We start from the raw sequence: 15008 nt of genomic DNA, 5'->3' as shown, positions 1-15008 counted from the left end.
CTGCAGAGCTCAGCCGCTCAGACCCCCATGCTCAGACGCCATTGCATAGCTCTGATGCTCAGAGGCCCAGACCTCATACTTTGCCTTACTCACAGCTTACCTGCCTGCGTACCTTTCTTGCAGAGCTCATTTAAGCCTGCACATATATATATATATATATATAAGGAGCCTATAGTCTCCAGCCAGCTGTGCACATCTGCACACCATCGTGCTATCAGGACCATGACAACCGTGCCAGAGACAGCAAGATATTCTCCTGCTCCTGAAATCCTGCCAGCTGAGAATTGCTGGACACGGCATCCAGAAGAAGCCAGCAGCCCCACAGGCAGAGATTGCCTCTTCGCTAGAAGAAAAGGTTAGAGAAAACCTATTTCCCCAGAGACTGGAAAGATTCCTCCTTTCACCTCAAGCCAGGAAGATTCCAGCCTCTGAGTCCATGGGCACAGATCCCCAGAAGTCTGGACATTAGACACAGGCTGTGATGCAGCCCTGGAGGGTGATTAATAATAAATAAGAGTTGTGAGTAAAAGCTTTAATCCCCTCTACAACACTGTCCCACACTTCCTCAGCTTGCTCACTAAAATGTCATGAGAGACGGTGTCAAAGGCCTTGCTAAGGTCAAGGTAGACCACCTCCACTGGTGTGATGGTTTGGGTGTGCCCCGCCCCCCCATACTGCTCTCTTCTCTCAGGTGGCCAGCTCCAGAACAAGAGGACACAGCCTCAGGCTGCGCCAGGGGAAATTTCGGCTTGAGGTGAGGAGAAAATTCTTCACTGAGAGAGTCATTGGGCACTGGAATGGGCTGCCTGGGGAGGTGGTGGAGTCGTCATCCCTGGGGCAGTTCAAGGCAAGGTTGGATGTGGCACTTGGTGCCATGGTCTAGCCTTGGGCACTGTGGTAAAGGGTTGGACTTGATGATCTGTGAGGTCTCTTCCAACCTTGGTGATACTGTGATACTGTGATACTTTAGAAGGTACCCAGACTAGTCTCAGCTGGCTCTGGGAATATAAATGGAGCTATTTATTTACAGCTAGCACAATATACAAGCAGATATTCGTAGTATATATAATTATATACAGAAATATGCAAGGTTGTAAGTAATACAGAAAACACAACTCTCCTCCCAGAAAGCTTAGTCCCCAGGAGGGGCTCTCAACCACCCCTGTACCTTCCCCCTGTCCCTCTCAACCTTACTCCAGTCCTAAAGAAGAAAAGAGGTTCAGCCAAGAGGTTAAGAAGCAAAGATGAGTGGAAGGTGAGGTTAGGGAGATGCAGCTCAGTCAGAAGCCCAAAACAGAGTGCGACAAAATGGTGAGAGTGTTATCTAATGTTTTTGTTCCTTCTTCAGCAAGACTCTGAGGGGAGTAGACATCACCATTGTTTTCCTTTCACAGCCTATGGTCTAGTTCTTTTCACCAAAACATTCTACCCTGCTTCAAACTAACACAACTGGTTTCCCTGAATCTATCCATTCAGTTATGGCATCATAAAATGCTATCAGGTTAGTTAAGCATGACTTCCCCTTGGTAAATCCATGCTGACTACTCCTGATAATCTTCTTCTCTTTCTAGTGCCTTGAGATGCCCTTCAACAGGAGCCACTCCATCATTTTTCCAGGTATGGAAGTGAGGCTGACTGGTCTATAGTTTCCTGGAACCTCTTTCTTGCCCTTTTTGAAGGCTGGAGTGACATTGGCTCTCCTCCAGTCCTCAGGCACCTCTCCTGTCTGCCACGATTTGGCAAAGATGATGGAGAGTGGTAGAGCGATAACATCAGCCAGTTCTCTCAGCACCCTTGGGTGCATCTCATCAGGGCCCGTGGACTTGTGAATGTTTAATTTGTGTAACTGTTCTCAGATAGATAATTTGTATAACTGTTCTCACATAGAGAGAAACGTTTAAATTTCCTAAGTCTGATGAGCCATACATTAAGGCTGAGGTGACAGCACAGAATCATGGAGTCATGAGATGATGCATTCAACCACAGTTCTGCAATGATTTCCTGAAATCTGCGTTCTCCCTCACCAGTAGCAAGTACCTTCTTCCCTCCTTTGTGCTGTGCTGGGAGTTATATTCTCAGTAAGAATTTGGTTTGGGATGAAGGCATTTTGTACGTTAAACTCAAAAGCTCAGAGTCACTGAGCTGGTGTATCTACAGATGTGTAGACATGTCTTTAGAGGAGTAGATGTAGCCATTTAACAAACATGATGGTGTGTTATATGTAGCAGAGAACAAGATAAGCTTGGAGTCTCTCAGTGTGGAGTAAAGAAACGAAATTAGTTGATGTCCTTTGGAAGTAGTTTATCTGATTAGTTTCTACTGGTAGTTTGCAAGCAAACAAAAGACTTGATGAACCAAAATACATTTAGTCTGCCTTTACTGCTAGATACTTTGCAAAAGCGCAGACTGCTCTGTGCTTCTGTACTTTACCAGCCCGCCACAGCAAACAGCTGAGCCCTGGGCGGGGCTGAAGGCATGGATGAGTGGAGGACACCAGCTCTCCTAAAGTAAGTTGCTTTCTGAAGGGTTGGGTTATATGTAGATCTGAGTCTTTTTCAGTGAAGCTGCCATTTTCGACAAGGTAGTTTATTAATCAGCTCCCCTCTGAGTGTGGTTTTGTCTCATCATTGCTACCAAACCAGCCTCTCAGCCTGAGGGGAGACTTGACACAAACAAGCCACCACTCTGCCAAGCTACTGTGACAGCTGAATCTGTCTCCTGCAAACACCATCTTTTCTGACTCTGCCTCACTCAGAATAAGTGGATCATACAAGAGAGTAGTCATTGCTTAAAATACACTGATGTTCTGCATGGCTAGCTGTAGTCTTTGAGGCAGGAGCCATTCACACTTATCTGATTGTTATATAAAAAACTGCAAAATGTCAAAGCTGAAACTGTAGAGATGGCAGCATAGCAATTGTCTGCTTGCCAAAGCTTTGATCTTGCATCAGCTAATAAGTGTTTGGCATGCCCATAGTAGCTAAGTGCAGGGAAATGCTTCATTAAGCTAAAAAAATAATTTCTTCAGCTGACCATGCAGCTTTATAATTATTTGAAAAATCCTATAACTACCACTATAACACTTCTGCCATTTTCTAACCAAGTGTCCATGGCTACTATGCTTTTGCTCTGTGGATTATTCACATTGAGGTACAGTCTACAGGCAGACATGTCTGGGGCTTCAAAGGACTAAGTGCCTGATGCTCAGTTACCTGGACAACTCAGAGCTTGACCATGAAGGAAAGCTGCTATTCCATGCTATGATGGCAAAAATGCTCCAATGTCAGCTGTGCTGTCATCAGAAACATACAAGCTTTTTATGTGCGTTATCTGAAGTACTAATACTCTAATTACAGCATAAGCCAATCTGCATGAATATGGTAAACAACTATAAATCACTTTCGAAAGTAACTCTGAGTTAATACCTTCTCACAAATGCTGTGTGAGAAGGTATTTGATACTACTCTGTCCAAAAGCAACATCTATGAACCAAATGCTATGTTGTCAGGTGACAAAGTGAAGGGATCAATGCTTACTTTCTCGTTTCACTATCTTCTGTTTCCACACTTTAATCGGTCTTGCAGCTTCTTTCACAAACATCCTCACACATTCTTCAACACAGAAATCTTTCAGCCACCTGGAAGTGCTATTGCTTCTGTGAGAGATGCTCTTAGAATCATAGAATCAAACAAGTTTCAAGAGACCTCCAAGATCATCCAGTCCAACCTATCACCCAGCCCTGTCCAATCAACTAGACCATGGCACTAAGTGCCTCATCCAGTCTTTTCTTGAACACCTCCAGGGACAGTGACTCCACCACCTCCCCGGTGTCATGGAGAGTAGCAGAAGCCCTTAGCAGGCCTCCCTGTTGTGAAAGTTATAGTGTCTCACATTAATGCCAATAGCCTCGCAAAACCAAAACAATCCTTCAGTGCCATGAGAAAGTCTCTCCCTAGTCGAGATGAAAGGTAAACAATGGCCACTGTTTTGGTTAGGGGGAACAGCAGTTGCCATGCCCGCTCAACACCTGGTGTGGGCTGAACTTGGGGTGGTCTTAGAAATTGTTTTGGTAAGAATTCTCCAATTGTATGGATTGATGATAACTTTGTGCCAATCTGTAAGAATAACGTAAAATATCCTGGACTGGTGGGTTACACCTCTTTTGAACAGTATAAAAATAGTGTGCCTTCCTGGATCGGGAGCTTGCTGGTACCTACTCCTACCTGCTCGCTCGCTAGCCTGCCTGTCTGCCTCGTTCCTGCCCCGGTGATCTCTCGTTCCTGATCGGCCCTGCCCGACGAGGGGCCCGCAGAGGCCTGAAACCTGCTTGGGCCCAATCCTGGCGAACAAAGGGACACCACCCAAACTTCGAATCCTGATAATCTGAACCACTGAATCGTGAATAAACCAAAGAAAGAACTCCTCACCTAAAGACTGAATAACTTTAAAGACTCAAAAGAACTCTAAGGAAATCACAGACTCTCCTTTATCTGCTATTTTCTGAAATGTTATTCTACAACCTCAAATCAAAAGAACTCACATGGGGAATTTAGTTCGGGAGGGGAATCTCCGTGTTTGAGCAATAAATCACTTGAAATCCACAAGTGAGCCTTCGCGTATTTTCCCCACAACCTCCCAAACTACCTTCTGTGACACCTGGGCAGCCCATTCCAATGGGAAATCACTCTCTCTGTGAAGAACTTTCTCCTAACATCCAGCCTATACCTCCCCCAGCACAACTTGAGACTATGACCCTTTCTTCTTGCTTTTGGACAGAGTGACCCGAGATACCATACTGGGCTGGTAGGTGTGTAATGCGTGCATGAACTGGAGCACAGAAAGTATGTGACTTGGGATTTCCAGAAGACATCTTGAGATACTGTCTTTCATTTCCAACAGGAGATGAAAAATGAAATTTCAGCAGAAAACTTTCTGTAGTCAAAACCGAGTTCATGAAAATTTTGGCTTTTCATTATCAATATCTGGAGGAAAAAAATCTTTATGAAGATGGCAGACTATAAAATGAATGGAAGGAAAAAGCACTCAGTCCTGTCCCTTTGAGACACTTTAGTGTGCATTTGCTCAAGTTTATAAGTCACATCACATTTCATTGATATTGCTTTAGTGTACCTATTAAAGACATTAATTGCACTTTCAGTTTTCTCAAAAAAAAACCCCAATGCCTAATTTATTCCCTAACTGAATATTGATTTTGGTGGAAAAATGTAACTTTGAATGTCTGTGTGAAAAACTTTCTGTGGTGAGATTAGGTTTCATCTCCTGTTAGGAGGCTGACTTTCTGTGCTGGTGTGAGTTACCAGCTACCACTGGTGTCATGCATTTCTATTATTTTTCAGGGTTGTTCATTGATAGACTATAATATATTAGCATGAAAAAATACAAGCTTTTTATGTGAATTATCTGAAGCAAAGCACTAATACTCTAAAGCCAGTATAAGCCAATGTGCATGAATTCGGTAAACAACTATAAATGGCTTTTGAACATAACTTTGAATCATTATAAATGCAGTGTGAGGAGATAGCTGGTCAATACTCTGTCCAAAAGCAACTGCTATAAACCTAACACTGTACAAAGGTATAGAGCATAGATGACAGTAAACACAGAAAATATATGTTGCTCCAGTGCCTCTGACTTTTCGTCTGATACTGTCTGGACTGATATCTGCAACCATGTCTGAATTGACTCAAGTGAGGAAAAGGTTTCTAAACTTCAGATTAGTGATGTCTGTTATAATCTTGTTTCTTTATGATCTTTTCCATCAAGATTCCCTAGCCTGATTCTCACTGTGCAGCTGTCTCCCAGGCACCATTCAAGTCAGCACTTTTGTTAAAAGACATTTTCTATGATCTGGCCCTTCCGGACAAGCCTCCTTTTGTCCAGTGCACCAGCCCATGTAATTGCTTCCGGAAATGTACTCTCTATATTTTGATCCTCCTATTAGCCTTTTCTCCAAGGCTTTCCATGTAATAATTTTGAGGGTTTATATAGATGTCTTCCACAAAATGTTGGATACATTTCAACAGTGAAATGCTCTTCAACAGAAACAGTATCATGGCCTTTGTAAAGGAGTAATTTGTAATTCAAATTTTGTAGTTCGTCTTGTACTAGGAAATGCTCTGAATCTTCATGTGCTTCATCTTTTGAAGAGTCAGCTTCAAAGATGTTCTTGAATCAGGGACTGTTTTATAAGTAAATAGCTGGTGGGAGCTAATGATAAGTTCATTTAAAAACATTTTATTTCTGCTGCAGTACTGTGGGAATAGAGCTTCTGTGTTAGCATTAACAGTCAGAACCAGGAAGATTGAGAAGGAATTTAATCCTTGGTGTTTCTTAGGCACATTTCAGTGATGAAAAGGGATTGCAAAGATTATGCTTTCTTCATGTCATGCAAATCATATCAATTAAATTAGAAATCTGAAAAACTCAAGACTAGAAGGAACCTGTCTTTGTGCTTAAGATAGAGTTAGTTAGAAAGCCATTAGGAGATGTACCTGTGCAGTGGTTTGGGTGTTACCCACCCCCCTCTCCCAGATTCACCATACTAAACTCATTGGTCTGGAAGTTAAGGAAGCTATATTTATAGTGTAGCACAATTTACAAGCATATATATATACACAATATATTACAAATTCAAAGTCCCTCCTGAAACAGCCAGACTGCCCAGAAGGCTCCTGACCAAACTCTCCCTTTTCTTCTCCCCCCTGCCCCAATCTCAGAAATAACCAGATCAGTCTCCATACACCTCACATGATAAATCTGCAGAGATCTGAGGTAAGATGTCAAAAAGAAGACAAGGAGGTTACAGGAAAAGGTTAGATCAGTTTACACAGATTTCATTCAAAGGAGCCAAGGCAAGATGTAACAAGACACACAGACCAAGAGAAGAACAACTAAGTGAGAAGTGAGTGAGAAGTCAGTGCTTTATCTTCTCTTTTAACTACTTATGCAAAACAAAATGAGTGATATATATAGGTATCACTATTATCTTCTTCTCACATCCAAGGATTTAATTCCTTTCATTAAAATATTCCAATTAGCCTCAAACCAGCACAACCTGCAACATACGGAGTGCTACTATGAGGAGAAGCAAGTTTCTGATCATAGGTTTAGACCAGGTTATGGCTCCTGCATGGATCTAAATCACAACATACTAGCGCTAGTAGCTGTTTGCAGCCAAAGGCTTACTCAAGTAGCACTTGCTTACTAAATGAAGTAAGAAATAGATATTGACTTCCGGCTAGAGGCATGAAGATTTTGTCCCTTGTCTGTGAACATTATATCCTTTCAAGAAGTTTAACAGCAATCACAGCGGCATGGAACATTAAAAAAATGGAGAATAATTTAATTTGGAGTGCCTTTAGATCTGACAAAACAGTAATCCAAAGGTCTGTGCCTTTTCATTCATTGCGAATTGAGGTGCCATGAGATTGACTCATGAATTCAGTTTTGGATTCAAAACCCTTGGGAACTTTTTCCCAATCTCCATCTCATTTTCAGCACTGTAATTTGCAGAAATCATATAATTAACCTATGTCTAATTTGTTTCTCTGTATTTACTTCTAAGCACAACTTATAAAACACAATTTGAATAATCAAATGTTAAAGTAATTAAATTTAATTGTAAAACTTCACAGCTTTGGAATACAGAAGGCTAGGGACACAGGACTCTGTTACAGTAAAGGCCTATCACACGAGTGAGACTTGCTGGCCTATAGTTTCCAGCCCTTGCTGCAACAGACATGACTTTATATGATCCTTAACATAACTTTTTATAGGTTTCTCATGAAGCCATTCATATTTCTTTACATTAGAAAGGTGATTTCACAACTTAACCTCTTAACATGAAGGGAGGCTGTAGCCAGGTCAGGATTGGTCTCTTCTGCCAGGCAACCAGCAATAGAACAAGGGGACACAGTCTCCAGTTGTGCTGGGGGAGGTATAGGCTGGACATTAGGAGAAAGTTCTTCACAGAGAGAGTGATTGGCATTGGAATGGGCTGCCCAGGGAGATGGTGGAGTTGCCATCTGTTGGAGTTTAAACTGGTGGAGCACCTTGGGTAAATGACTCTTTGTTCACCAATATGGTTAGATGGTCAAACCCACTTTATTTCCATGATACAGTGTCTTACATGCATTCTAGCAAGAGGCGTGCTCCACCAAGATTGGTTACAGTCAGAGGGTCCAGGTTACTAGTAAGGCACAGATAGGTCAGCATACCATAACAATCTGTGGGGATGGCTAAACTCTGCCCACCTGCAGCTGCACTCCACCCCCTGCAGCTTCATGTGGGGGGAAGCTCCCTGTGTCTGATATCTAGCTCCCAGGATGGATTCAAGGTCTTCCCAGCACAGGTTGCTCATGTTTATCAATTCTGTGTGCTCTGCTAACAAGAATTCTCCAACAGCCATCCCTGGAAGTGTTCAAGCAAAGACTGGATGAGGCACTCAGTGCCATGGTCTAGTTGACTGGATAGGGCTGGGTGCTAAGTTATACTGGATGACCTTGGAGGTCTGTGGCAACCTGGTTGATTCTATGATCTTATTTCTCTGATGATTAAAAACATTCTTCTAAATTTCAGACTAGATGCTTTCATATCCAACAAATACTCTTCTACCAAATTTCTCTCCCTTATCTTCTTTTACATTATAACACAAGGACACTTCTACAGGCACCAACTGCATTATCTCAGCCTTCACTTCTGCAAATTAATATAGCTGCTGCCTCTTAAGTACCTGCTAGCAGCAGCAGCATTTACCAGTTCCCTGACCACAATATCAGCACTTTTCTTCCTGTTTGACTATTTTTCTGTAAACCGAGGGTGGATAATTTATTCAGAATCTGCAACTCCCCCCAAAGCTTTTCTTCTCAGGGCATGCAATTTAAAGCCACACATGAGTGTGGCTAATTTTGTAACCTTTCATCACTCTGGAGGTTCTGTGGTCCCCTCTGATTCATGGAACTGTTTCTGCTTTCATCTTGACAATAAAGTTGTGATGAATGTGGAACTCTGTAGGAGAAAATGGGTGTTTCTGGATATAGTTTATGGCATTTTAAAGTACTATTTATAGTAAGATAAACCATGTGGGCCCATGACAACCTCATGAGGTTCAACAAGTCAAAGTGCAAGGTCCTCTACTCAGGTTGGGACAATCCTAAGCACAAAAATGGGGTGGGTGATGAGTGGATTGAAAGCAGCATTGCAGAGGAGGACTTGTGTTCACTGACTGAGGTTCTTGACATGAACCTATGACATGCACTGGCAGCCCAAAAAGCAAACCATATCCTGGCTTGCATCAACAGATGCCAGCAGGTCAAAGGAGATGATTCTACCCCTCTGCTCTTGTGAAACCCCATCTGTAGCTGCCATCTCTGGAGCTCCCAACGCAAGAAGGGCATAGATCTGTTGGAGACAGTCCAGAGGAAGGCCAAAAATGATTAGAGAGTTGAAGCACCTTTTTCTTACAAGGACAGTCTGAAGGAGTTGAGACCAGGAGAAGAAAAAGCTCCAGGAAATGCTTATGGGGATTTTCCAGTACATGAAGCGTGCCTACAGGAAAGTTGGAGACAGAATGTGGGTAGGGATGTGGAGATAGGACAAGCGGCAATGATTTTACAGTAAAACAGAGTAGATTTAGACTGGACATTAGGAAGACATTCTATACTATGAGGGTGGGGAGGCACTGAAATGAGTTGCTCAGAGAAGTTGTGGATGCCTCATCTCTGGACCCATTCTATGATTCTGTGATATGTGTAATCTAGACAAACAGTTCAAATGTTCAAATCCACATTGTAAATATCTACTTGGCCACATCTAGGACCTGCGATTTTATTTGCAACACAAGTCAAACTTTGAAGACAAATGCTAAGGACAGAATTATTTTAAAGAGAGTGGAGATTTGCTTACACATCACACATCACACATCACACATCACTTTCCCGTAGTGCTATGGCTTTCATTGTTTAATGGAGTCATATTTTCAACAGCATCTAGCATCTGGGAAGGTAATTGTGCAATTTGTAATGAATCACAAAATAATTAAGGTTGGGAAAGACCTCCAGGATCATTGAGTCCAATCATTAACCTAACACTGCCAAGTCCACAACTAAAGCATGTCCTTTCCCTCTAAGAAGTACATTGAGTTGCTGGAGTATGTCCAAAGAAGGGCAAAGAAGCCCATGAAGGGTCTAGAGAGCAACTCTTATGAGGAACAGCTGAGTGAATTAGTCTGGAGAAGAGGGGTTTGAGAAGAAATTTGATGGCATTCTCCAACTACCTGAAAGAAAGTTTTAGTGAGGTAGGAGTTGGTCTCTTCTCCCTAGTATCAGGTATAGAATGAAACTTAATGTCCTGAAATTATGACAGTGCAGGTTTAGATTGAATATTAGGAAAAATGTCTTTACAGAAAAAAGTGGCCAGGCATTGGAATAGGCTGCTCAGGAAGGTGGTGGGGTCACTATCCCCAGAGGTATTGAAAAAACACATGGACATGACACTTTGATACATGGTTTAAGGATCATTGTGGTGTTAGGTTGACAAATGGAGTTATGATCCTAGGTGTCTTTTCCAACAGAAGTGATTCTAATTCTGTGATTAAATATCTCAGTGTTTTCCTTATCCCTCGTGTCAGCATTTCCCTTTGCATCAAGTGAAGGATGGTCCTTCTTCTTGGCCCACCTTTTGTTGCAGATCCATTTGTAAAAACATTTTTTATTTCATTTTGTGTTGGTGAACAAATTAAGTTCTATCTGGGCTTTCATCTTTCTAATTTTCTCCCTATATAACCTAACAATATCCTCATGGATTTCTGAGTTTTCTGCCCTTTTTTTCCAAAGATGATAAACTCTGGGATTTTTTTTGCTGGATGCCAGCATAACCTGCTTGTTCAGCTAGGCCAGTCTTCTTCCCCACTGGCTCATCTTTTGTCACACTAGGAAGCTTGCTTCTATGCATTTAAAATTTCCTTCTTGGAGAATGTCCAGCCTTCCTGTTCTACTTTGCCCTTCAGGACTGTCTCTCAAGGGACTCTCTTGATCACACTGCTAAGCAGGCCAAAGTCTGCCTACCAGAAGTTCAAGGAAGCCTTTCTGCTGATGACCCTCCTTACTTCTCCAAGAGCTGAAAACTATAATTTCAAACCTGCTTTGTCCAAGACAGCCTCCAACCACCAGATTAGCCACCAGTTTTTCTCGCTTCATAAACAGCAGCTCCAGAGGGTGTTGTGAAATATTACTATTTAATAAGGCAGAGCTATTAATTAAACTGTATTAATTATTTATAAATTTTAAAAAATCTTGCTGTAACTTATTTACAGATTTGTGTTTTCAGTTGTGGTTAGGCATTTACACATAATGTACATAAAAACAATTTAAACAGTTGAAGCAAACCAGAAATTCACAAATGGTAATTTAAATTAGGAAAGAGATTTGTGGCAAAATGTCAGCTTGCCCACAATGGGGACTGTTGATAATGATGCAACTGGTAAGAACCTTTACAGAGACTTTATATAAACAAAAACAGTCAGTTTATCACAAACTTAGTTTCAGAATATTTCTGGGCTCCAATATTTTGTAATCTTTCATGGAAGTGGCCAGTCTAAGTTCTAGCTGGGCCTTAGCCTCTCAAATTTTTCTCCTGCATAATCTGGCTACCTCCTCAAACACGTCAGGAGAAGCCTTCCCTTCCTTCCAAAGGTGATACACCCTCTTTTTTTCCACCAATTCCTTCAGGAGCTGTTTGCTCATCCAGGCTGGTCGCCTTCCCTGCCGGCTCATCTTTCGGCACATGGGAACTGCCAGTTCCTGTGCCTTCAAGAGCTCCTGTTTAAAGTAGGTCCAACCATCCTGGACCCCTTTGTTCTCAAGGACTGCTGCCCAGGGGACTTTGCAAATAAGTTTCTTGAACAAATGGAAGTTTGCCCTCCGGAAGCCCAAGGTGTGGGTTTTGTTGTAGTGCCTCCCTATCTCCCTGCATATTGAAAACTCCACTATCTCATGATCACTACACCCCAGGCAGCCTCCCACTGTCACACCTCCTACCAGCCCTTCTCTGTTGGAGAGCAGCAGGTCAAGCTGAGCTTGACCTCTAGTAGGTTCACTTAACATCTGGGTAATGAAGCTGTCCTCCATGCACTCTAGAAATCTCCTGGACTGCCTCCTCTCTGCTGAATTAAGTTCCCAGCAGATATCTGGCAGGTTAAAGTCGCCCACAAGGACAAGATCTGATGATCTTGAGACAGCCTCCAACTGTTTGTAAAATATCTCATCTGTTTCCTCATCCTGGTTGGGTGGTCTCTATAACAGACTCCAACCAGGATGTCAGATTTGTTTGTCCTCCCTCTGATTTTAACCCACAATCTCTCAACCCCTTCGTCCCTCACCTCAAGCTCAGTGGCAAGGAGTGACTCCCTAATATACAGAGCCATCCCTCCTCCTCTTCTCCCTTGCCTATCTCTCCTGAAGAGGTTATATCCCCCCAGTATAGCACTCCAGTCATGCCTGTCATCCCACCAAGTTTCTGAAATGGCAACTCTATCATAGTCACCCTGGTGGACCAGGACTTCCAGTTCCTCCTGCTTGTTACCCAAGCTGCGTGCATTGGTGTAGATGCACTTCAGCTGGGCTCTCGGTTCCCCAATTGTCCCTAGTTTCCTTCCCACTCTCTCCTTCTCAGAGAGTAATTGCCTCACCCACCCCCTTCAGACCTAGTTTAAAGCCCACCTATTGAGCCCTGCCAATTCCAGTGCCAGGACTCTCCTGCCCCTCCTAGACAACTGCACCCCATCAGGATCAAGCAGGTCTGCCACAGTAAAAGTTCCCCCGTGGTCAAAGAACCCAAAATGCCGCCGCTGGCACCATCCCTTGAGCCAGTTGTTGATATTGTAGGTTCTGCTGTTCCTCTCTGTGAACTCCCTTTCCACCGAGGGAACTGAGCAGAACACCACCTGTGCTCCCGCCCTGTCTATCAATTTCCTCAGGGCCTTAAATTCCTTTCTAATTGCCCGGGTGCCCCCCTTCTCAATTCCATCCCTGCCAACTTGTATTACCAGCAAAGGGTAATAATCAGAGGGCTGGATTAGGTTAGGGATTCTCCTGGTGATGTCCCCAACCTGGGCACCAGGAAGGGAGCAGACCTCCCTGTGAGATGGATTGGGATGACAAATGGGTCCCTCTGTCCCCCTCAAGACGGAGTCCCCAACAACTATAACCCTTCTCTTTTTCTTGTTTTTTTGTGGAGCTACTCACCACAGTTGGTGGTGACTGCTCCACCCTAGGCATCATCACAGTTGGATACTGCTCAGTGCTCTCATTCTCTGTGCCCTCTGCATGCAGGGCCTCATACTTGTTGTGCAAGGGCAGAGGAAAAGGAGGAGAGGGCTGGGGTGGATTTCTCTTACTACCCCTGACAGGGATCTGTACCCATCCCTCACTGTTTCCAGGGGCAGCTTCCTTAGCAGGGGCAATCTGCAGTGCCTGTTCCCACAGATCCAGCTCCCTTTCGTTCTGCCTTATTGACCTGAGCTTGGACACTTCGTCCTTCAGCTCGGCCACTTCATCTTTCAATTCTGCCACTGTATAGGGTTAACACTCCTGGGGGAGTGACCCTGAACCTGACCCTAGGGGTCTTGGCCCCTCCTCAGGGGTGGGCCACACTCCAGGTGATGGTTAGCCCACTCCCCCCACTTCCTGCGGTATAAAAGAGGAGCACTTCCTGCTCCTCACTCTCTTTCTCGCTTCCTGCGTTCATGATCACACACACACTGATACTGCATACCAGCACAACACGTGGCAGCCACGAGGCAGAGACACCATCACACTACTCGGGTTGTATCCATCCCTGTTTGTATTTTGCTGTTTTTCCCTTCCTTATCCTTTGTAAACTCCCCTACCTCCAATCCCTTTTTCTAAGTTATTGTTAAACTTTTCCTTTTTTTTTTTTAATTTCCAAATCGAGTGAGATTGATTTATTTGGGTGTCCCTACCTTTTATCTCTCTCCCTGTCTTTTGGGGAAAGGAGGGGGAAGAGGGGAGGACACTCTATAAATTCTAAAAAATTGTCATTGGGTCTACCAAATTTATAAGAGTCTCTGGGAACCTGCATTTGAACCCAAGACAATTTATTTGGCATCTCAACGTGGGGCTAGGTAGAAAGAATTCTTTCAGAGAAGATTTGGAAGTTAAAAAATGGATATTCTGAGAGTCTTAATCATTAACGCTTTTGCATGGCTGTTGTGGGGCTGGCTGTTAAAGTTTATAAGTTACCATGTCTTCTGGATTGTCTTTGATATGCTCTGGGAATATTCTAAGCATTTGCCTGCCCGAGTCTATGCCTATTTCCTGAATTCTGTTAGTAATATCACTGTGTTTAGAAATGTTTCTGGAACATGGAATCAATCTGAGTATATGCATTGGAACACAGAAGCTCCAGATATTTTGGGGGAGAAATGGTACTGGATAGCTGTTATTTCACTGTGTGTAAATGTGGGTTTGGGAATTAATAAGGTAGCTGTGAACTGGGACACGTGGAAATATTGAGTGGGTGCCGCCATTAGGATGCTTAGGGGGAGGGGTGGCCCTCACTGCCCGAGCTGCAGCTGCGGGGGTTGGGCGACAGGTCAGGCCGTTCCGGCCACCCCGAGCGCAGGCACCGCCCCTAGCGCGGCTCCACCCCGAACTCTGCCTCCGGTCCCGCCCAGGGCAGCCCCCCGGACCCTGCCCCCTCAGCCCAGCCCACTCCATCTGGCCCCGGTTACCACGCGGCCAGCAAGATCAAACCCAAATCCTCCCGCAGATACCGATCCAGGGCAAGGGACCTCTTCGGGAACCAGCACCCCCCAGCAACAGCAACCAGCTGGAAATGGACCTGATAATGGAGTGATCCTTATCAGCTCCACGCCCAGAAAGGAAATCAGGCACATAAGGCAGGAGTATGCAAGGGCAAACGGACAGTCCCTTTTAGCCTGGCTTTTGAAATGCTGGGATGCAGGAGCA

This window comes from Pogoniulus pusillus, chromosome Z, assembly GCF_015220805.1.
Source record: "Pogoniulus pusillus isolate bPogPus1 chromosome Z, bPogPus1.pri, whole genome shotgun sequence".
Taxonomy (NCBI): domain Eukaryota; kingdom Metazoa; phylum Chordata; class Aves; order Piciformes; family Lybiidae; genus Pogoniulus; species Pogoniulus pusillus.
This window is presented reverse-complemented; position numbering follows the sequence as displayed.